Genomic DNA, 25420 nt, shown 5'->3' with positions numbered 1-25420 from the left:
TGGTGACAGGCAAAAAAAAAAATTGACCTGCTGTCTCCTCTTTGGGTCAGCTTCCCCCTCTTTGGGCAGCCTGATGACCCTCTGCCCCTGAGGTTTCACTATTGTAGTAGCAGACTTGAGTTGGACACCCAACCAGCTTTATCTTGATTGTAGCTTGGATCCCCTGAACTCAGAACACCATGCTCAACTCAAGTGAACCATGTGCTAACTTAGCCTTCATGGTAGCAGAGATAAAGTTAGGAGAGAGAGAGAGAGAGAGAGAGAGAGAGAGAGAGAGAGAGAGAGAGAGAGAGAGAGAGAGAGAGAGAGAGAGAGAGAGAGAGAGAGAGAGAGAGAGAGAGAGAGAGATTGAGAAAATCTGGGAAGAGATCTTTGTTTATTATTAAGGGGATGAATAAAAAGGAAAAATTAGGAAAAGAAATTCCAGGAAGAGAGCAGTCTTCCAAAACCAATTTCAGAGGTGTCTTAAAAGGAAAGTTTTACTATGGGGAAAGATTTTCTATCAACACACACTCAGCCTTTGAAGGAGATAAAGATGTGCCACCTTTAGAAACAAAGCAGGATAAATATTGGCTGACTGATTCTTTATTGGAAAGTCAACAAAGCCAGCAATTAGAGGCCAGCTTAGTGGCAGAACATCTGACTTTAGAAAAAATTAATCCTTCTTTAAAATAGTTGATTTAATTGTACAAACCAGAGCCTAACTTCATCTAGCCAAATAAATTCTAACTTGAACAACTCTAAAGTATGCCCTCACTAACTTTGCACATAATGTTCTTAGGCTCTAGACAGTCCATTAGAAAGTGAAGTACTGTATTTAACTGCTGATGTCATGCCTAATGGAAAATCTACAGGCAGAGATGGCTAGTCCATTGAATTTTGAAAGCAGTTTGGAACACTAATAGCCTCTTATTTTTCAAACATGCTTAATGATATAATGAGTATAAAATAACTCACTCTACAAATCAACATAGCCTTTGCTTAAGAAAAGAGGAACAAAAGGATCTATTATTTTACTGCAATTCCAGCCCACAGCAGAGGCTCCACTGAACACTCTCTTCAGGACTTTTTAAAAAGCACAGGCTAGGGAGGTAAAAGGACCCTTCCTTCCATCTTCCCCCTTGTACCATGTCCCATTGTCAGGAGAGATTACGAAAGTGAGATCATCCTAGCATTATGTAAGATAGATTTTTCCATGTTCAGAACATATAACTACCCCAAGTAGTAACTTTTTTTAAAAGCAGGGAAATTAATAAATTAAAAACTGCCCATATTCAGATAGATTTCTAAATTATTTTTAATGATGACTTTCATGAATACATGATGGCAAGTTCTCAGATTTTTTGAGTCAAACAAATATTTTTGATTTTGAGAAAATTTGTAATTCACCACAAGTATATTCAAGAGCTTCCTATCTGAATAAAAGTATTATTTATGGAGGTCTGGAGGCAGTTGAAGTTTTCCATCTCTGAGGTTGGGAATAAGGATCTTTTTTTTTTTTTTTGGTAAATGCAAACAACAAAGGATTGCCATTTGTATGCCGTTAGATGGAACAATTTGCAAGGGCAAAATATCATTGAGAGACAAACTGTAGCTCATCACCCTACAATCGGCTTACACTACATCCCAAGGATTTGGGCTATAAGATGATAGGATTAATAGGTCTGAGTCCAAATTATAGATGTGATTTGTCCATGTTTCAAGCTTATCCATTCTGTTGTTACTTTAGGCATTGCTATCTCTTGTGCCCCTCTCCTGGCTTATTTCATTTTTGCATCCTCATCTACAGTGGGACTGAGATGATCTTTGAACTGGAGTTATTTTATCTTTATTTGAACAACCGTAAATCTTCCCTAGGTGTACTGACTTATTCACTGAGCAGCTTTTTTGCTTAGAATAACAAACATGCACCATAGGAGGAAGGGACAGGAAAATGAGGAAATGGCAGAAAGACAAGGGAAAAGAAAGAAAAAAAAACTTCCTGAGTGATTGAATATAAGTGAAAATTTGATCTAATTAGTCAATTAATTACTATTTTTTCTTAAGAGAATTTAAAAATAAATTATAACAAATTATCTTAAGTCCAAGATAGGGAAAGTATGATTCCACAACAGTTTCTCTGAAAAAAGACTTTAGGGTTTGGATGAAATTGTGATTCAATATTAGTCAAAACTGATTTAGCAACCAAACTTATTAATGCATTCTTGAGCTTCAATGAGAGACAGAAAACAGTATGTAAAATACTGTATATCTAATGAAAAATTCTACCTTCTGCTCTCGATTCTTCAATTTGTAATCTGGATGACCTTTAGTTTCTTTCTCTGGAACTTATTGTTCTTTTTTGTATGATGACAAGAATGGATGATATCAAACCAATCAAAATGAAGGGGATTTGGGATGGGTATTCACTGATGATTGAACTGAAGAGATCAAGAAAGCAAAATAACAAAAGGTAAGGCCTATTACAACATCACAAAATAGATAAAACTTCAGGGGTCTGCAGAAGCCAGCTCATATGGACTAAGGAGAGCCAGTTATTAATGTTTTTACCCTCTCTTTAATTTAATTATTTTCTCAAATAAAAGTAAACATATTTAATAGTATTTAAAATTTTTTTGAGTTCCAAATTTTCTTCCTCCTTAACTTCCTCCCTTCTTGAGAAAGCAATTTTATATAGATTATACATGTATAGTCGTGCAAAACATATTAGCCGCATTGCAAAAAATCCCCAAAAAGCCAAAAAAAAAAAAACTAGACCCAAAAACCCCCCTCCAAAAAACAAACAAGAATATAAAAATAGTTAGAAAATGCTTTGTTTTGGATTCAGATTATAGTATTCTAATTCCTTAAGTTTATTGTTCTCTTATTGGAATACCTGGTATTTTTAGCACAGTATTTAAAAATTGTGATAAAAATGGGCATCCTTGCTCACTTCTGATCTTATTGAGAAGATCTAAAGCTTATCTACACTATAAATAATGATTGCCAGTTGTTTTAGTTGGGTATTACTTACCATTTTAAAGAAAGCTCTATTGATTCTTATGCTTTCTAGAGATTTTAATAGGAATATTCCTTTTATTTTGTCAAAAGTTTTTCATCTATTAAGAAAATTATGTGATTTTTGTTGTTTTTGCTACTGATATGGTCAATTATGCTGGTAGTTTTCCTAATATTGAACCAGTCCTAAATTCCTGGAATAAATTCCACTTGATCACAATGTATCATTATTTTATATATTGCTGTCATTTCCTTGATACATTTTATATATTTATATTTTTATTTATATTTTCATCAATATTTGTTAGGGGAATTGGTCCATAGTTTTCTTTCTCTGTTTTTAATTTTCCTGGTTTAGTAATTAGCATCATATTTGTATGGTAAAGGAATTTGGGAGGATTCTTTCTTTGTTGATTTTTCCAAATACTTCATAGTATTGGAATTAATTTTTCTTGAAATGTTTGGTAGAATTAACTTGTGATTCCAACTAGTTTGGGTTTTTTTTTTCCCTAGGGGGGGCTTCATTTCTTTGTTTAATTTCATTTTATAAGATAGATGTTTCCCCTTTTGTTAATATAGGCAAATTTATATTTTGTAAAAACATTCAACCATTTCACCTAGGTTATCAGTTTTGCTACCATATAACTGGACAAAATAGCTACTAACATTTGCTTGAATTTCATCTTCTTTAGTGATGAATTCCCCCTTTTCATTTTTGGTACTGGTAATTTTGTGTTTTTTTCCTCTCTTTTTAAAATTAAATGAACCAATGGTTCTTATTTTTTTTTTCCAGAGGGCTATCTCTAAGTTTAGTTACTATTTCAATGTTTTGTTTTGTTTTGTTCAGTTTTATAATTTTGAAGATTTAAAATTTGGCATTTATTTGGGGCTTTTTAATTTTTAAATTTTCTATTTTTCTTGCCTTCCCAATTCAATGATCTGTCATTTATCTATTTTATTGATATGAGCTTTTAGAAATATAAAATTTCTTCTAAGTATGCCTTTGACTGTATTTTATAAATTTTAATATATTATGACATTGTTGCCATTCTCTTTAATGAAATTATTGATTGTTTCTATGATTTGTTTTTTACTCACGTATTCTTTAGGATTAGATTATTTAATTTCCAATTAAATTTTAATCTATGTCTCTATTACCTTTTACTTAAAATAATTGTTATTTCATTATTTTCTGAAAATGATGCATTTATTAATTTTACTTTTCTATATTTGAGTGTGAAGTTTTTATGCCCTAATGCTCAGTTAATTTTTGTGAAAGTGTCATCTAAAACTGATTATAAGACATTTTTTTCTATTCCCATCCAATTTTGACCAGAGGCATATCATTCAAATTTTTCTAAAAATCTATTCACCTTCTTAAATTCTTTATTGTTTGATTCATGTAGTTTAGAAAGAGGAAAGCTGAGGCCTTCCATTAGTATAGCTTTATTATTCACTTGCTCCTGTAACTCATTAGCTTTTTTCTTTTAAGAATTTGTATGCTGTGCCATTTGGTACATATTTTCAGTATTTGATATTACTTCATTGTATATGATACCTTTTAGCATAATGTAGTTTCCTTATCTCTTTTAATTCGTTCTATTTTTTATTTTGATTTGAGATCATGATTGCTATGTTTGTGGACTTTTTTTTTTTTAAACTCAGGTGAAGCCCCACAGATTCTATAGCAGCACTCTATTTTATTATGTGTCTTTGTTTTCTTTCTTTAACATTTCAAAAAAGGTTTTAACAACCATCACCACCACCATCAAAAAATTTAACTAAACAAATGCATAAAGATTTTGTGCAAGAACACAAACTCCACATCGTTTACCATTAGTTTAAAATATGTAAATTATATAGACATTTTAATATGAACATCTGCTTTTGAGTTTCCTTTGGATTTATTTTACTTGGATATTTTTTCTCTTGATTTTATTGTTGTTATTTTAAAAAATTTAATCATGGTATGTATTTTTATCCTTTTTCTCTTTTCATTTCTTCATATATTCCCTTTATTTTCTTTATATTAGCAATATTTATCATTTCAGTAATATTATCTAATCCATTACATTCAAATATCACAATCTTTTCAGCTATATCTCCCATTCATTGCACATGTGTTATTTCTAATTATTTGTCATAATAAAAAATTAGCATCAATATTTTCATATGAACATAGCTTTTTACCTCTCAATAAAGCCCTTAGGGTCTGCTTCTAATAATGGGATCTCTAGGTCAATGGTCATGAACAGTTTTACAGCCTTCAATATATAATTCAATTTTGTTTTCTAAAAAAACAAAATTCACAGTTGCTCTAGAAATGTTATATTAGACCTGTTTTTCTATGGTCCTATCATAATTTAATTTGATAGCTTTAGCCTGTCTAGTCTCAGTTAACATACATTACCAAGACAATATTTTGCTAGACTGATCCTTAGGCAACAGACACAATCTGTTGCTAGGGCCATAATCTTTTCCAAAACAAGTCTTTCCAGGTTGTTCATACCCAGTGGAACTTTTGTTCCAGTGTCACAAATTTTGGGGGATGCAGGATTATCTTCATAGTATGATGAGTAATAAAGAAAGACTTTATCAAAATAATTTTACTCTCTAAGTCATTGTTGTCCCACTAGAAACTATTTTTGGATTATATTCAGGCTTACATCAACTAATCACCTCATACAGGTATATGGGAGCTCTCTAGATAGCTATCTTATTTATCTTCTGTAAGTTTCTTCTGTAAGGTTCCTTAATTTCTTATTTATTTATGCTTAGATTTATCTAGTTCTGAGATGGGAAAATTAAAGTCTGCCACTATGTTTTTTATTATTTTTAAAATCTATTTCCATCTTTATCTAATTTAATTTACCCTTTAAAAATCTGGGTGCTATAATACTTGGTACATACAAGCACAATATTGATAATACTTCATTACCCATATTAATATACCCTTTCCCCTAGTTAACATATTCATCTCTTCCAATTATATTCATTTTAGTCCCAATTCTGTCAGAGATCATGAGTGCTACCCCTGCATTCTTCTCTGGACCCACTCAGACACAGTATATTCTGCTCTAGCTCCTTACCTTCACTCTATGTTTGCCTCATTTTCATTCTATTTCTTGTAAACATGACATTGTCAGGTCCTTTCTGCCATCTATTTTTTTCATATGGGTGAATTCATCCTATTACACTCAATAGTTACTATCGGAATTTCTAGTTGTACATTTCCATCTACTTCAATCCTCATTGTTTTTCCCCTTCTTCCTTTCTTTCTTCTGCATCCCTCCTCAGATGTCCAATGTTCTTCAACCAATACATTTCCTTTTCACCTTCATTCCCAAAATTTCTCTCTTACCCTGTCCCTTTATCTTCCTAGTTCCAGACACTTCCAAAGTCACTCCCTTATATCTTGCCCTTTATCTTTTATTTCTTATTGTGTTCACCTTTCCCTAAATCCCTTCCTTATCCCCAACTGTATGCTTCTACTTCTTGATTCCTTTATCCCATCACCTTTCTCCACCTCATCTTTACATGTACTCCCCTCTAGGTATCCCTTCTTTCTCTCCTTTTCTTATCCCATTGCTTTCCTTTCTCTTCTCATTCCCTCCCTTATCCCATCACCCTTCCCTCCTGTTTCTTTGTATGTGAAGAAAATTTCTACCTTTCTAATTGTGCATATTGTTCTCTAGCCCAGGTCTGATGAGAATTGGGTTCTAATATTCCCAGGCCCCCTAACCCCTTATCCCTTTTGTGGCAGTTCTTCCACTTATTCTATTCCAGAGGACATAACCATTCTAACCTGCCTCCTCATGCTCCATTCCACTAATATTTTGGCTTATTCCATTATAATCCCTCGTTCTTGAGTCTTCCATCCATACTCACCCCATCAAAATACTCACACAATGATGCCAATCCTATGGGCCAAAGATGATTTTTTTCCCATACTGAAATAAAACAATTTGACCTTTTATGTTGCTTATGATTAGTCTTTCTTTACTTTCATATGTTTTTTATGGATCAAATTTTCTGCCTAGTTATGGTTTTTCTCCAGGGAATAGTTGAACTCCTTTAATTCATTAAATATCCATTTTTTCCTTATAATTATGCCCATCTTTGCTGGATATGTTATTCTATGTTGTAACCCCAGTACTTTTGCTCTGTGAAATTCTATGTTTCTATGTCCTGCATTCTTTTAATGCTGTGGCTGCTAAATCCGTGTTGTTCTGATTCTGGTGTCACAATATTTGAATTTTTTTTTTCTTGTTGCTTAATGTATTTTCTTCTTAAGCTAGGGGGTATGGACTGTAGCAGTGATGTTCTTCTGCATTTTCAACTTTGAGTTGGTGATCCATACATTCTTTCAATTTATATTTTACCTTCTCTTTCTAAAATTTCTGTGCCTGCCCCCAGGGACCATGGCTGTGTGATGGAGGCCAGGGGAAGTTGTTTTTTCCCTAGTTGTTCTTAGTTATTCAGCTTCACTCCAGACTCCTGTCTGTTTTGTCATTTTAAATATTTATTTCATGGAGTTATTTTTGTTTTATTTGGGGGGGGTTATAGGAGGGCAATAAATCTTCCCTTCCTACTATATAATCTTCCTCCATAGAATTCCATATGTTTCATGATTATTTTTTGTAATCTATCATTGGATTCTATTTTTAATCCATTCTTCTATCTGCTTCCATTTTGGGGGCAAGTCCCTTATATCCTTTTTATCCATATTTATCCTTCTTCCCCAATCCTTCCACTGTAAGTTAAGATAGGTTTCTGTATCCGACTGAAAGTGTATGCCGTTACATAAGTGTACTCTTTGAGCCAATTCCAATGTGAGTAAGATTCAAACATTCTCCCCCATCTTCATCTTCATGGTAAAAGCTTTGCATTTCACACTTTTTTATGTAGGATACTTTCCCTCATTTTACCTCTTGTATTCTCCCAGTGTATCTATTTTTCTTACCCCAGTTTTATTTTTGGAAATCATCCTATCATTGTCAACTCACATCCATACTCTCTATGTATACTTCTATTTGCCCTAATAATAATAATGTTATTAGGTGTTATAGGTATAATCTTACCTTGTAGGAATGTTACAGTTAACCTTCTAAGTCTCTTATGATTTCTCTTTCATGTTTATCTATTTATGCTTCTCTTGATTCTTGAATTTGAAATTCAATTTTAAAAATTCATTTCTGGTTTAAATGCTTGAAATTCCTTGATTTCAATGGATATTTATTCATTTTTTTTCTCCTGAAGGATTATACTCATTTTCCCCTGGTTTGTGATTCTTTGTTATATTTCTAGCTCTTTTGTATTTCAGAATATCATAGCCCCATGATGTCAGCATTGACACACATAACCATTTTTGATAACACATGCTGAGAAGGATGTTTTTTTTTTTCTCAAAGTGACATACCACCAGAGTTATGTTCAGTTTTTTGATGAATTTTGACACACCAACCTCAAAAGGTTGCCCATCACTGTCAAAGGCCAAGTCCTCTGTTCCTTTAATGCAGAAGCCACTAAATCTTGTGTGATCTTGTTAAATATTCAATGTGAGAATTTATACCTCAGAATTCCACAAATGATAAAAATCAGAGGTTGTTTTTTGTTTTGTCCGTTTTCTATAATTACGGAAGTGATATAATATATGCTAAGAATATAGATTAACTTTGAAAGTATGTCATGTGTATACCCCACACAAAGGTAGCATGTCTCTTGATATGAAATTTCATCAGAATATTGAACTCACTTCATAGATGTTTTAGATAATTGTATGAGTTACCTAGAAGTTGGATGACATGTCCAGGTTATCACAATGTCAGAGCCTGTTTTGGGGGCCAAGAATTTTTTTGATACCACTTCTGTGGTCCATCAATTCACAATAGGATTCTTAGACTTCAAAATGATTTGAAAAGGAAAAAAAAATCCTAAATTGATTTCATCTAACACTTTTTGGAGGAGAGGGAATGTTTTTCTAAATGTTTAGGAACTAATGTTTTCTAAATGTCCTGTGATTATTATCTTCACCAACCCTCTGGGTCAACTTCTCCACCTCTTTATGCACTCAGCTTGTGTTCTCAGACACATTCTAAATGTGATTTTTTTCCAGCTAAATCTTTAGAAATTCCATCCATTTTTAGTTTGAGCACTGAAAAGAGCCAAGATTTTGAAATGTAGTTACCCCACAAGAAATTAGTCTGATCCCCTTTTCCCAATTGGTGACAGATGCCAAAATTGGAGTTATTTTATGTGGAAATTATCTTTTTTAAACTGCCACTGAAGTTCTTAAGCTTTTGGACATTAATATGTTGAATAGCTAAAGTTTGACATTTGCCTAAGAGATAATTTAAAAAAATTCCATGAGTCAAGTTCCATATATAATTGACATTGGGTTCTTATGACTTCTGTTCTGCTAATCTGGAAAAAAACCAAGTCCTAGACTTCATTGTTTCTCTGCTTTGCAAAAATACTTATTTCTTCATTGGCAAAGGATCTTTACTCATTTCCTATTCTAAAAGCTGAAGCAAACCAATATAACACCCTACATATGAAATTCATCCAATTTCAAGGACTTTTGCGGTAGCCCCCAGTACTGATGCTTTCTAGATAACTTTGTGTTTTGAGGATGGAAATAGGAAATCTCAGATTTGATATAAAATAATTTGTCATTTCTGAATGTTTTTATATACCTGAGAAAAAGAAATTGTCAATTAAATCAACTATTTGATCCCTACTATTTTCCATCTCTTTGCACATAATAGGGAGCTTAAAAGATGGAACATTTTTATTCTGATTTGAATAGAGTAAGAGAATCTAGAATACATGGTGGATAAGTGAATTATTATTGTCAGTATTTTATATATCTTGTTTAAACAAGTTTTTTTTTTCTCCAGTGAGGTTTTTTATTTATTTTTTGAATTGCATTTATGTATTTTATTCACCGAAGGAGTCTTCCTCTTAAAATGGTTAGTCCTGATGAGTTTCCATATGTTAGAACTTTGAAAGGCAGCCATTGATATATTTTATAATCAAGAAAAAAAGAAAGTAAAATTAAGGTAGCCATTTCATATAATGTTCAAAGAAAGGTATAATGCATTAAGGGATATTGGCATTTAACAAAAAGACATGCTAATTAATCTTTCCTGGTGGGATGTGGCCTGACCAAAAAAACATTTAATTTGCTTTAGTTAGAGTTGGATGAAGAGGCTCCATGACTTCAATTCTTGGACAAGGTGACCCATGAGTGACTATCAATCAACCTGAAAAGAAATATTTGGGTACTGTACCCACTGTGTAACAGAGACAAAATAGCTGGCAGTTCATTCCTTACATCTTAGACAAGCTGTGGTATTGATTTACCTTTGCCATGTGGGATGAGGAATTTTTCCTATGAAGAAAATTTCAATTGAAAAAAAATTCATACCACTGAAAATTTTGACATGGAAAGAAACTTTAGAAAAGCACGACAATCTTACTTGTTTATATTGAAAATTCTTTATGGATAGATTCTTTCCTTCTCTCACATCCTACACAGAGCCTAGCACATTGTCAATCAAATTCTAAGCCATCAATACATATTGTGACAGAGGCTGGCACTAGGGAAAAAGTGCCAGACTGAAGAGTATGTGAAACTGATCACCTCAATGGGGGAGGGGCCCCAGGAGGAGGTGGAATCCTGAGGAGAGAAGACTCTGGGGAGGAGGGCAGTGAGTCTCTCTCTCTGTCCTGAGACCTGGAAGAGAGAAGGTGGGAAAAAGACTTTCTCCTGAGGGCTACCCACTTTTCCTGCTGGGGACTGGAAATCTTTTCCCCCCAACACTTCCCAATTTAAGGGACTTTCTGAAGAGAAACCTGAGCAGACTTTACCTCAGCTCTTGTTGCTCAGGGGTGAGTCAACCTGACTTTCTCCCAGGGGGCTCAGGCCTGAGTTCCCCCCAAACTTGAGGAGGGAGGAAAAGGGTTTAGATAGAAACAGGGACCTCTCTTTCCCCACTTCCCTTTTCCCATTCTTCCTTGCCCATTCTTCCTTTGTATTACCTGATTGAGTTAACATTAAAAGTTATCTGTTCCCCAAGCTGAGTGTGAGTGAATGTATCAAGGGGAGACCCTTTGGTCTCAAGTAGTGAAGGGGGGACAAGAGGGACAAGAGTAAATTGGGGAGAGCAGCTTTAGCTAAGGAGGAAAGGCAGAAGGGGGGAAAATCTTCAAACCCCCTCTCCTCTCTCTGAGCCAACCTGTTATATCTGCTGTCTCCCCTGAACCCTGCTTTGTGGAAGGGGGGTTTCCTCTCTTTCCTCCTCTCCATACTGAAAATCTCTGCTTACCATGGGATACAAAACTCCCAGCTTTTATTTTTTTAAAACACGTATTTGTTTAAAATACATATTTGTTGATTGATCAAATTAGATCTTTTACCAGGACTCTGAATTTTCCCAGAGGATGATCTGATCAAGGCAGATATTATCTAACTATTTCTCCTCTCAAAAATTTGAACCTGTTTATTTTTTAAAACTTTTATTTTTTTGAGAATATTTTAGATTCATTTCAAATTAGCTCATCCAAATGTTTTATAAGAGTCATTTGTTGGTCTAGATACCATCTGGTCAATTCTGTAATACTCCATAATTTTTCTTCCTTTGGAGGAAAAAGTTTTTATGTAGTTAGTCAGCCACAGGAACAAGTCAACCCCAGCTAATACTTCAAAAGAGTAGAATCTAATAAAGAGTTATGAACTAGCTATACAATTTTCCAATCTAATTATATATGTATGTATATCTATATCACTGACAAGTCTGTTCAAAGACAGACTTTTAGAGGAAGAAGTCACAATAGCCTTCCATTTGCTAATTTTCTTCTACCACTTTATGAACAGCTAAACAGCAGTATGAATCAAAACTGACCACATTTCAATAAAGCACTATTCAATACCTGAAGAAAATAAGAAAGCAATGCAAGTTTGAGCTTTCTCAAAAAGAGAGAAAATAGATTAAAAGAATAAGAAGAAAAATGGAGAAAAAGTCAGACTTTGCCAAACAGAAAAGGGCAAGAAGGAGAAGTAAATACATTTTATTTTGAGGCCCAAAGAATACTGCAAATAGCAAAGTGTAGGTCAAATTACAGCTTAAAAATATCACTATATGAATGACAAGTGTAGAAGTATATAACTTGTTTTTAGGATTGAAAGTAAGTGAAACATATGTAGCCCTCTTTGGGGAACGGCCAGAGTTGTAATGGAGATGGATGCTTGTAGGTCAGGACAAAAATATTTAATGTGTTTTTACCAGAATAGTAAAGGGATTAAGATCATATCTGAAAAGGCTGTCTCTGTTTCTGCATTGCCTCTTCCCCCCTCTTTCTTTTCCATCTTTGTTTTTTTCCTCTCCCTTCCCCCTTCTCTTTGTATCTGCCTACATCACTGAGTCTTTGAATATCTGTCTCCCTTTCTTTCTTACTTTTCCTCCCTTTTTTCCTGCCTCTGTTTCCTTTTCTGTCTCTCTCCATCTCCTTCTCTCCTTGTCTCTCTTAGCCTCCTTTTCCTTTCTTCCTCTTCTCTCTCTTTCTATATTGCTGTCTGTGTCTTTTTGTCTATCTGTCAGTCCATCCATCTATTTATCTCTATTTATCTGTCTCTCAGAAAGAGGGAAGAATGGAAACTTTGGCAGAGTCAGGATGTAATTGAGTATACAGAGGAGAGGATTCCAGATCTCCAGGTAGCTGGGGGTGGGGGTGGGGGAGGAGGGGAGAGAAGCATAGTTAAGATATCAGCCAGAGAAAGGTTGCTTTAACTGCAATCACAGTCTACCCACCCAAGCAGCTACAGTCATAGTGCAAGATGAAGAGGATACCGTGACTTCAGTTTCTGGGCAAAGTGACCCAAGGCTAAGTATAAACCTCAGAAGAAAACCTTTGGGTGCTATAGCCATTGTGGAGCAGAGACAGAATCCAAAGCATTCTACTAGTGCATCTTCTACCTTTTTCTCCCCTCTTTGTCCTGCCTAGCAAGGAATGAGTCTTCTTTATAAGGAGTGTCTTATTCTTTAACAGTTTCTTTGCTTTCGGTTTTGCTATTTCTTTAGAAAGAAACTCATTTTTCTTAGACAATGTGGTTGTTTTTATTGAATTACTGGTTTGTTATTTGTCCTTGGGACAAATGCTGCTGAAAGAGGGTGGGAGTGGCAGTAAATGGATAGCCAATACCTAGAGAAAGAGAGATTGATAGACTTTATTAAAGCTGGGGGGCACTTCGTGGCAAAACTGGGGGCTTGGAGCAACAAGAGAGATATTATTGATTCATATTTTATAGCTTTCTCAAAGCAGAGAAAGAACAAGTAAATATGGGCCCAGACCTAGGCTTAAACGAGCTTCTAGCAGTCTAGGTGAGGAGACATATAAGCCCAGTTGTTTTAGGTACCATAGGCCATTTCTTCTTCCCCAGAAGATTTAAAAGTAAGCCAACCTAGTGGTAATGCAGAAAGCCATACAATTAAAGGGAAAAAAAACAGCCTGCATACATGATTAGAGTAGTTGGAAAAGAGTGGCTCCATCTACTCAAATGTGAAATCCAGACAAGGAGAAATAACTAATTCTAACATCATGCTAGAAGCACAGAAACCTACTGTTATAAAAGTGTTGATTCTACAAGGACTTGCCTGCCTCTCTACCTTCTCTCCTTTTCATTCAGTAAATAATAGAGGGCAAGCTAGTTAGAGATGCTGCACCACTGTGGAGGTCACCAAATATCTGTTCTTCAGAGACAGCACAGATTGAGGTTGTGGAAAGGTTATGTAGTAAAATAGGAAAAAATTAACTTGTCAGGATAAGGCTATCAGGTTGGCTGGGTTAACATTGTTAGATGGTTTTGTGTGGACCCAAGGCACTGACTCTGGGGTGGGCCAAGTCAGAGAGGAGGTCATATTCCTGGAGGCTGGATGATTTAACAGGTGATACAGGGTCACCCTGGCTTTACTAATTAGCATTTCAAATGAGAATTTAGCTGACACGATTTGTTTTTCTTTTTTATAAATACTGGCCAGAGGTAAGCTAGAAACCCTTTCCTACTTCATTGAGTGTATGTGATAGAAAGTCCGATTCACTGAAATTGTCTAATTCATTGGAAGACAGAACATGCTATTAAATTTCGGAAGATGTAAATGTAGGATTTTGAATTTTGGAGGACTGTGAAAATATTCTGGAGCTTCTCCATTTTTTAATTTTAGAATTCTTAATTCAAATACGTTGTCTCCTCTGTTAGAATATAAAATCTTGAGGTAGGGATTGTTTTATTTTTGTCTTGGTGTTTCTAGCAACTTTGAAAAACAATTTTCCTAGTAGTTGCCAATTGTTATAGTCAAGGATACATGGCACAAAAGTGGACCCACAATAAAGGCCTGTTTTTGCTTCTCTCTGTCCACTTCAAAGAGATATAATTGTAGGTTCTAGTAACAGGTGCCTGTGTAAAGTTCCATCATCTCAGAAGGCTAGATAAAGAGGTCAAAGAATTCTCTTCCTAAATTTTTTTTTAATCCACTAATATTAAATGCTGTGTACTTCAGGCAATTTTCAAAGCAAAGCTCTGTAGGCTGAATGTGTCAGGACTCCCTCTCCTGACATATTTTACAATTTTGTTTTTTCTGAACTTACCTCACTTCAACCTTGATTTCCTGCTCCTACCTAGTTAAATTCTTATTGTGCTCTTCATTCATGGGATTCTTCCTCATTCCAGATCTACAGCAGAGATAGCAATTTGATCTTACTACAGTGGAATCTAGTCAAGGTCAACTTAATCCTGGGTCAGTTTCCTCTTGTTTCTCATTTCTCCAAAACCCAAAGTGATTTTCATTGTAATTCCTATTTCAGCTAATATATTATTTAAATATTCTCCTATTCTTGTTTGTAAAGCTTGTATATATTTTGTTAATTGACAGTCTAGTTTGTGAGAAGTTCTACATCAGAGAAAGGAAGATGTGATAGGATCATTACATTGTTTGCTTCTTCTCTTTGTTTTCTATCAGGTGTAAAGATTAAAATTTAGGCGAGATGGGGAGACTGAGGCAGGTAGAAATTAGTTTCTCTCTGCAAGGAGTATTATATTTTTTAGAAGTTTATTGAAGATTAAGGATTAAAGAAAATACAGGATAAGAGACACGTGTCCAGGCCATAGAGTGGCCTAGACACAACCTCACCTACATTATGAAAAAAAAAGCCACATCTGCCCCTAAATGGAAGTCCAAGAGCCCCTCAAAAGCCTTTGAATCAGCTTAAATACCTTCTCGATCTCGGCCCAGGTGAGATTACAAGGCATTCTGGGGAAGTGGAGCAAAGGCTTGTGGGGCTTGTAGTCCTGTATTCGAGTCTATTTTTTACATTCCCCCGTTTTATCGTTTGCAAAAAATTAATTTTTTTTCCAAAGGATCATGAAAACATGATCAATTTAAAGATTACAATAATTTGATGATAAGAGAAAAAAACAAACAAACCCAATAATTGTTGAACGCATTGACAAAAAGCCAGTTAGGGGGCAGTCCCCTTTGGCATGAAAGTATACATACAAATAAATATTCAATCAACTACACCCAAAATTCAATTTTTGTGCAGCTGGCTGGTCTGGAGGCTTCTTCATGGTATCTTCAACAGTTCAGTTTCTGGATTCAGAGAGGTAGCATCTTCTTTACCTAAAATTCTTCTCAAAAAGAATTTAAACTTTGCAATTTAAATAATGATATTTTTACATTCCCCCCTTTAAGAGGGTGATTGAAAAAAAAAGGATCACTTAGGGATACATGGCTGAGGTATGAGGTATATGAATCAACTGGCAAAAGATATTAAAAGGATATCAGAAAATCCAAAAAAAGAAAGATTTCTGGATGAAAATATAGACTAGCAAAGTCTTATGTGTAAAATTCCAAGTAGAAGAAAAATAAATCCATAACAGGTCCTTCAATCAGGGCCCAATCAAAATGATTTAAGTAATGATGCATTTACCCAGTCAGTGCCAGGACTATAGAAAGGTACCACACTATGAGAGGCAGAAAAGAAAGGGACCAGATTATAGAAGCCAAGTAGGAGCCAAGGTTTTGGGGATACTCGTCTGTGAGTAGCTTCAGGGTGAGTGTGGATACAGGGAAATCCTATGTCTTAACACATGTTAAACATAGTAACCTTGAGTCTTCACTCTAGGTTCAAGACCTTTGTATTGGCCTAGAAGTGAGTCAATCCATCCTAGATTGGCCTTTCTTTGGCTCTGTGCAATGGCTCTTGTGTGTATATCTTGTCCTGAAATCAGACAGAATCATTAAGCAAAGTCCCATAATTTATTTAAATAATTAGTGGCATCATTTTTATAGTCACAAGCTTTTTGGGCATTTATTAGCAAATGTATCTTAAACTTGTAGTACTGAAAAATCAAAAGGTTAAAGAAAATCTTAATGCTGGTGACATGTGCTTCAAATATAAAAAGGAGAGAAAAAATAATAAAAAAACTGAAAAAGTATATTGCACATGCAAGAAAAATATAATAACAAAAGAGCTTTAAAAAATTCAAAAATATAGCTTATAATCATTGACACTCTGTGTCAGTTAAGAAAATATAAAATGCAAGGCTTTCTCACCAAAAAATGAGATCCATTTCCTCTTTGTATCTGGCCATGATCACTGTGAGTAGAAGGCAAATGAATTGAACAAGGTTAACAATTTTTTCATCTTTAAAAATACAGCAGTACAAATATGTAGATATCAAAATCCCCAAAATTCTCAATAGCCCAATTAATTACAATAGCAAACAAACACACTTTCATATTTCACATAAGTTGCTGTATGACATTTTTAAAACCTATGAATTGATGGACATTTGTCACAATTTTTACAAACATAGCAATCTTTCAACCTTGGTAATAAACATATTTTTTTTTAAACAAAGTAAAACTCATCTAGGGTTAAGAACATAATCAAGAAATCTAGATATCATTCTGGTGCAAGTAAAGTAGTGAGCTGAAGAGCATAAATAAAGGGGTGCTCCTTTTGGAGGCTTTTTAAGGGTACAAATGCCCTGAGATTAACTGCCCAACTTCCATTCACATGTGGGAAGGTTGGGGTTTATAAAATGTATTTCACTTCAGCTACTAGAATGGGCCTTACCTCATGGTAGGGGCAGGCAAAAATAACCAGATTGTTAAAAAAAATTCCAAAAATCATATTTAAAAAACCCTTAAAATCATTTGAGGTATTTAGCACATTAAAATTCCAAAGGTTGTTAATACAATTATAACCAGTTCTGAAGTCCATCTATCCTCAGCAAAATAGAAAAAAGCTGTTTTTTCATATATGGGCTTATTCACAATAATATTTGTTCAACACAGTTATAGGGGAAAAACAACAGAATTTCAAAACTCAGTACATTCAAAATAAATTCAATCAACCTTCAGTTCAAGCAGAATAATATTGAATCCAGTAATATATGAACTTAAAATCACAAAGTTAAACCTTAACAAAAAATGCAATAGAATACAGAGATTTTTATAAACCATTGGAGTCTGAAATGCCTTAGAATAAAGCCTTTAGTCTCTTCAAAGTTCCTTGGGGTTCTTATCCATTTAAATGTCTATTGTCCGAAGGTAGAGTAGTAAAGGCTAGGCAATGGGGTTCAAGGGACCCATCCAGGGCCCCATAGCTAGGAAGCATCTGAGGCCAGATTTTAACTAGAGACCTCCCGTCTCTGGGCCTGGTTCCCAGTTCGCTGGGCCACCCATTTTCCCCTTCAAAGTTAGTTGAATCTTCTCCCTGACACACAGGTGAAGTTAATGCTATTACCAGAACAGTCAAAAGGTATCCTTTTAAACCCATTGCTTTTTAGGTTTCTGTTTGAAAAGATCTGTTTCTTCTCTCTAGTCTTTTCTCTCTTTCCCCTCTCTGATACCCCTGTGGCCAATACCCCCATCCACGTGGAGGCTTAGCCTAAGGGAAAATTACCCGTCTCCTTTCCCTCTCGTCTCTCCCCTCCGCCCACATGGCCAATACTGTTACCAGCTGGTCGCAATGAGTCCTGAGCGATCTGCTCCAAGGATCTGGATGATGAGCCAACTGGGGTTGTGCTCGAGGGTCTGGGGCGCAGAAATAGGCAGGCAGCGGGCCCATGAGAGGCCAGGAGCAGGAGCGGCTGCAGGCGTGGGCAAGGCCAGGACCAGGTACCAGGTACCAGGTGAGGACAATCAGGGCTGCAGGCTGCAGGCAGGAAGCAACGGGGCCGAGCCAGGTGGGGTGGGCAGCAAACGCAACAGGTCTGGAGCCTGTAGCAGCTTTGCAAGGGTAGAAAATCTTGGCCAGAGAGATATGGCTCAAAAAATTTTTTTTCTAGGTACTAGATATTAAAAGTTGAACTAAAGATCAGAAAAGAAATCAGAAGAATGAGATATTTCGTTTTCCCGAACTGGTTACGCCAACTGTAAAGATTAAAATTTAGGGGAGACGGGGAGACTGAGGCAGGTAGAAATTAGTTTCTCTCTGCAAAGAGTATTATATTTTTTTAGAGGTTTATTGAAGATTAAGGATTAAAGAAAATACAGGATAAAAGACACGTGTCCAGGCCATAGAGTGGCCTAGACACATCACCTACATTATGAAAAAAAGCCACATCTGCCCCAAACGGAAGTCCAAGTCCCTTCAAAAACCTTTGAATCAGCTTAAATACCTTCTCCATCTCGACCCAGGTGAGATTACAAGGCATTCTGGGGAAGTGGAGCAAAGGCTTGTGGAGATTGTAGTCCTATATTTGAGTCTATTTTTTACACAGGTATATGATTTTGTCGTACTGCTAATTTAGTGTCTTTTTCCTCTTCCTCATACTTTTCACAAAGTTCTGGGTAATTCTTCACTCCCAAAGCTGCCAGCATTTCTTCAAATGAGATTGTGTATTTTATGTTCTGAACTAGCTCTTCTGACAGGATCATTTGTTCTTTTTTTTTTTTAAACCCTCACCTTCTGTCTTGGAGTCAATACTATTGGCTCCAAGGCAGAAGAGTGTTAAGGGCTAGGCAATGAAGGTCAAGTGACTTGCCCAGGGTCACATAGCTGGGAAGTGTCTGAGGCTGGATTTGCACCTAGGACCTTCCGTCTCTAGGTCTGACTCTCAATCCACTGAGCTACCCAGCTGCCCCCGGGATTTCTTGATTTGAGTTGTTAATGAAATCATCTGTCTCCCCCTCTTGTAAAACTTTGTGATCTTGATTGTAAAGTGTGATATATTCATAAGGTTCTTGGTTTTCATTTTCTGAGTCAAACATCATGAATATAGTGATTCTGTGTGATTCATGTCTTTCACTGACTCTTGCTTGGTGATTTCTATATTCCCCAAAACTTTTGCAAGCTCTTGACTAGTAGTGTGCTGTAACTCTGTGTTATGTGTTGATAAATTTGGTTCTTGTGTGTTTGTTCCTTCCTGTGGATCTGCTATCATATCCCACTTTTGTTCTTCAGCTATAGATTTCTCTTGTTGATTTGAACATTCATTTTGCAATCCATCATCAGTTTGCAAGGGAATTGCATTATCAAGGAGACTTAAGAATGGCATAATAATATTTGTGTTTGCTTTTTCTTGTGCAGTTACTATTGGTTGGAATTCTTCTGCAAAAAGATTTAAGGTTGACTTTTCTATTACGTCATTGGTATTTTCTTTTGTAATATCATCCCTGCCTTCAGTGTCATTGTCTACAGGAGGTCTTCTAATTTGAATGTTCACTGTTATTTCATTTTCCTCCCCATTGGACTCTTCTGTAGTTAGCTCATGTGCTTCAATTAATTCATTTGCAGTTTGTATATTACAGACTGTTGCCAGTTTTGTTCCTTCCTCTTTCTTTGTAGCTTGTTCCACTGTTCCAAAAGTTTTCTCTTTAATCTCTGTCACATCATTATCTAATTGGATTTCTTCTTCTATCTATTTTTTAGTTTTATTTTTGTGCTTTTGCAATCTCAAGTTCTATTTGCATGTAGTCTCCTTCCTTTTCATTTTTCCCATTTCCTTTCCCTTTTTTCCTTTTGGATGTTACCCTATACACCTGGCTTCATAACTGACTTTGTTTGGCAGCACCTGAGACTACATGTAAATAACATGGTTTCGCTCCTTGTTGGATATATCTCTCCATGGTTTCTAAATTTTGTGCTTGCAATGAATTCTTGCAATTACAATTATAACATTTTTATTTGTTTGTATATTATTGCTGCTATACTTTATGTTGCTTTTCCAGGACCTCTGTTTGTTATTATCTTGGACTAATTGTAGCTTTAAATAACAGTCTCGAATCATGTGACCTCTTTTTTTTTCCACAGAGGAAACATTTGGGTACATTTCTCCTTTAATTGCTTTGTGTGTAATTTCTTGTGGGGTTATATGATTGCAGACTGGCTAGATTTTTTATTTCTTCAATTTCTTTATGTTTACTTGAGCTATTTGCCTCCTTGAGCTTGGCTTCAAGCTCTTTTCCTCTAGGATTTCTTTATGACCTGTGAATATGTAAGTTGCAGTTTTTCTTAAATCTTCCAGACTTAGTGTTTCCCAGTCTGGGCATTGAAGTTTAAAATATTATCTTACTGCAGAGGCAAACACAGGAATTATATGAAAAAAAACTATAAAACACTCTCCACACAATTAAAACTAGATCTAAACAATTGGAAAAACATTGATTGCTTATGGCTGGGACGAGCTAACCTAATAAAAATGATGATCGTACCCAAATTAATTTACTTATTTAGTGCCATACCCATTGAACTACCAAAAAAAATTCTTTACAGAATTAGAAAAAAAACATAACTAAGTTCATTTGGAAGAACAAAAGATCAAGGGTATCCAGGGAAATCATGAAAAAAAATGCAAAGGAAGGAGGACTTACAGTCCCAGATCTGAAACTATACTATAAATCAGTGGTTATCAAAACAATTTGGTACTGGCTAAAAGACAGAAAGAAGGATAAGTGGAATAGTCTTGGGGTAAAAGACTTCAGCAAGACAGTCTATGATAAACCCAAAGATCCCAGTTTTTGGGACCAAAACCCACTTTTTGATAAAAACTGCTGGGAAAATTGGAAGACAGTATGGGAGAGAATAGGTTTGGATCAACATCTCACACCCTACACCAAGATAAACTCAGAATGGGTGAATGATCTGAATATAAAGAAGGAAACCATAAGTAAATTGGGTAAACACAGAATAGTATACATGTAAGACCTTTGGGAGGGGAAAGACTTTAAAACCAAGCCAGAGCTAGAAAAAATAAAAAAATGTAAAATCAATAATTTTGATTACATCAAATTAAAAAGGTTTTGTACAAACAAAACGAATGCATCCGAAATTAGAAGGGAAGCAACAAATTGGGAAACAATCTTCATTACAAAAACGTCTGACAAGGTCTAATGACTCAAATTTATAAAGACCTAAACCAGTTGTACAAAAAATCAAGCCATTCTCCAATTGATAAATGGGCAAGGGACATGGATAGGCAATTTTCAGTTAAAGAAATCAAAACTATTAATAAGCACATGAAAAAGTGCACTAAATCTCTAATAATCAGAGAAATGCAAATCAAAACAACTCTAAGGTATCACCTCACACCTAGCAGATTGGCTAACATGACAGCAGCAGAAAGCAATGAATGCTGGAGGGGATGTGGCAAAGTTGGGACATCAATGCATTGCTGGTGGAGTTGTGAATTGATCCAACCATTCTGGAGGCAATTTGGAACTATCCCCAAAGGGCGATAAAAGACTGTCTGCCCTTTGATCCAGCCATAGTACTGCTGGGTTTGTTCCCCAAAGAGATAATAAGGAAAAAAAAGTTTTGTAGAAGAATATTCATAGCTGCGCTCTTTGTGGTGGCAAAAAATTGGAAAATGAGGAGATGCCCTTCAATTGGGGAATGGCTGAATAAATTGTGGTATATGTTGGTGATGGAATACTATTGTGCTCAAAGGAATAATAAAGTGGAGGAATTCCATGAAGACTGGAACAACCTCCATGAATTGATGCAGAGTGAGAGGAACAGAACCAGGAAAACATTGTACACAGAAACTGATACACTGTGGTACAATCGAATGTAATTGACTTCTCCATTAGTGGCAATGCAATGACCCTCAACAACTAGGAGGAACCTATGAGAAAAACCACTATGCACATCCAGAGGAAACACTGTGGGAGTAAAACCACCAAAGAAAAACAACTGCTTGAATACATGGTTTGAAGGCATATTGTTGGGGATGTAGAGTCTAAATGAACATCCTAGTGTAAACAACAACATAGAAATGGGTTCTGATCAAGGACACAAGTAATACCCAATGAAATTGCGTGTTGACTGTGGGAAGAGTGGGTGGAGGCGAGGGAGGGAAATAATGTGATTATTGTAACCAAGGAAAAATGTTCTAAATTGACTAAATAAACTTATTCAAATGGAAAAAAATATTATCTTATAGGTGTGTTTCCTTCCACAAATTGTCTCCTTATGTGTTGGAGATTTTGTTCAGTTAAATTTTCAAATCCAAGCACATCCTCTGCTACTTCAATCATTGTATCGAGGAACTTTGATGGAAGTTCCCCATTTTTCTGTCTCAGTTTCTCAAATTGTCCCCAGATATCTGGTCTTTTTGAAAAACTTTTCATTGCCTCTAATATATCTTCTCTGGCCTTTCTTAGATAACATAGATTTTCATTATTAGATAACTCTAAGTCTATTCCTTCTTCTCGCCATGATGTTAAATTTGGATTGTTTCTAATTTTATCAATGAATTGTTGTTTTTCCCTTTTTGAAAATAATTCTGAGAGAAGAACTTCAGTGTCCTGGAAATCTGGATCATAAAACCTAATTGATCTTTTAAATTCTTTTAAACATCTCATTGGTTCTGAAAACCAGTAAGGCATCCATTTTTTCAGACTTTCAAGGTCAGCTGTTGTAAATGGTTTATGTATTTTAATATGAATTATGCCGCTATCTGGTTGTAGGCTTGTTTGATCTCTTAGTGGCAATATTGATATTCTACCTTCAGCCCCATCTGTATTTTCTTGCTTAACTACATTGTTATTTTTAGTTATGTCATGTTGTGTGTTGATACATTTGCTACATTGTTTCTCCTCAGTCAGTTGCTTAATGATTTGCTTTAGTTGCATCATCTCCTTCATGTCTAAAACCATCATGACCATTTCATTGTCTTTTGCTTTCTTTCCATAAATTAGATTCACACCTTTTTTAGGGCATGGTATAATCTGAGTAAGAAAAATAATGCTCCAGCATAAGTGGGAATGAATGAAATCAAGTGATATACACTTATATTCATCCATTGCAAACTTTCATAAATCCTAAGCAGAAAATAAATATAATTCTGAATCTTGACAAAAAATAATTTGTAAAACATATAAAAGAAATGTCTAATCCAGGCTAGATAACCCATGGCAAGTAATAGTTTCTTTGCTGTCTTGTATCTTGAAAAGCCTTTGGCAACAGAAAAAATGTTTTTAAGTCTGGCCGTTTAAGATTCTCCTTTTGGGTGTGGTATCACTAGGCAGATTAGTTGCACTCAACACTGCTCTCAAAATGGCTGCTTTCCACACTCACACTGGCTTTTGTAATGTATGTAGGCCTTCTTTTCCCAAATTCTTGACAAATTAGGTTGGAAAACCTAGCTGGCTCTGCCAAAAACTGTAATATTTATTGGGAGAGATGGGGAGGATATGAAGAACAGGGGATATCAGAAGATTTGTAGCAGGGTATGGAGGAGTTTAAGGGAGAGAAGGAATATTGCTCGGTGAGGCAAAGGAGAGAGATGACCCCTGCCAAGAGGAAGCAGCAGGGGTCCAATAAGGAAACTGTTTGTCTGAATGACTGAACTGATATTCAACTCCCTCTATGCCCCAGAAAAGAGAGTGCACTTATCTGACTGTGAATTCAAATAATATAAAGTTTAATAACCAGTTTGGATTGAAGAGGTATCAGGAAAGAGGGATGAGGGATGTCCCTAAAAAAGGTTGGAGCCTTCTTCAGCTTGGAGCTGAGGCCTGGCCTCACAGGCTGGTGGAGGGTTTTTCCCACTCCTGTCCTCTATGCTACTTTTGTTGATTTCAGAATCTTAGTAGGAGACAGAAAGCAACAAGAACACTTCTAACTTTCAGAGCTGGTTGGACACTTCTAACTTTCAGAGCTGGTTGGACCTGTGTCTTCAGACTGAAGCAAGTAGAAGTACTCCATTCCACAATGGGCTGAATGAGCTCCTCCCACCTCCAACACCAGGAAGGAAGTAAAGCCTGGCAGGAAGGAAGTGCTAGTCACAAGACCCAACTGCCTCTCCCAGTTGCCCCTTCCCCCACCAACTGTCAGTCTTGACAATTTCTTCTCTCTTGATATACACACTGTTGCTTGTCCCAACACAGTGGCAGAAAGTTACGAACTCATTTCTAGTTTCCTTTCCACACTAGAAATTGATTTTTTTTTAAATGCCCCATATGGTACTGGTGAACTTAATGATACAACTGGGATTGGAAAATAACATTTCCAAAATTCCTTCCTTACTAGTTCAGGCTGGATGAAAAAAGGAACTATGAAAAAGTTCCTGAGAATGGGCAACAAATCTTCATTTTTTGATGGTGCCTCTTGATCTGAATTAGGCAATACAAATTCATTTCCTTATCAGCTGAGACCTGATGGTTGTGAATAAAAGGCTCAAGCAGACATTATTAGCAATGGGGAGTCTTTGAGAAAATAATGTTAATGGAATAAATAATATATCATTTATTATTGCTGTCCTGTAGGGATTTATGCTCAACCATATTACTAGTCTCAGCAGCATAATATTTTGCTAGTACTAACAAGTTTCTGGAAGAGCTATTACTTTGTGATTCAACAAGGATCTTTGATATACTGCCTAAATTAGACAGCATATTAAAAAGTAATGTCAGGACAATTTCCTACAATTATACTTTTATCTGGGGACCAGACTGCTCCTTGTTTGCATGCTATTAGTGCGTTTTGGCCATGCATCTTCTTTTCTGACATCAGTTAGCCAGTAGTTTCTTTTCACACATGAACAGACAGGTTAAGACAGATGAGTATGCATGCTCTGGAGGTAATAATGAAAACATGCATTTGAAAAAGAAATACATCCACATATGCATTTAAGAAGGCTGATTGTACTATGTAGTATTTTCTGAATTTATATATCAAGTTAGTAGGCTTGAAGAATTGAGAGGAAAATAGTGAGCAAAGGTCTGTATAGCAATTTATCTTACAATGGAGCAAAATTAGAAAGTTTTTGAAATATTGTAGGACAGAATTAAAGCTTTGCAATAGGATTATGGCCATACATATGACTGAAGAGGAGGGGATGGATTGAAGAGATTTTACGTAAATAGAAATAATGAAGTTTCACAATACTTTGGATATGTAGGGCTAGAGA

This window comes from Monodelphis domestica, chromosome 5 (assembly GCF_027887165.1).
Source record: "Monodelphis domestica isolate mMonDom1 chromosome 5, mMonDom1.pri, whole genome shotgun sequence".
Lineage (NCBI taxonomy): Eukaryota > Metazoa > Chordata > Mammalia > Didelphimorphia > Didelphidae > Monodelphis > Monodelphis domestica.
This window is presented reverse-complemented; position numbering follows the sequence as displayed.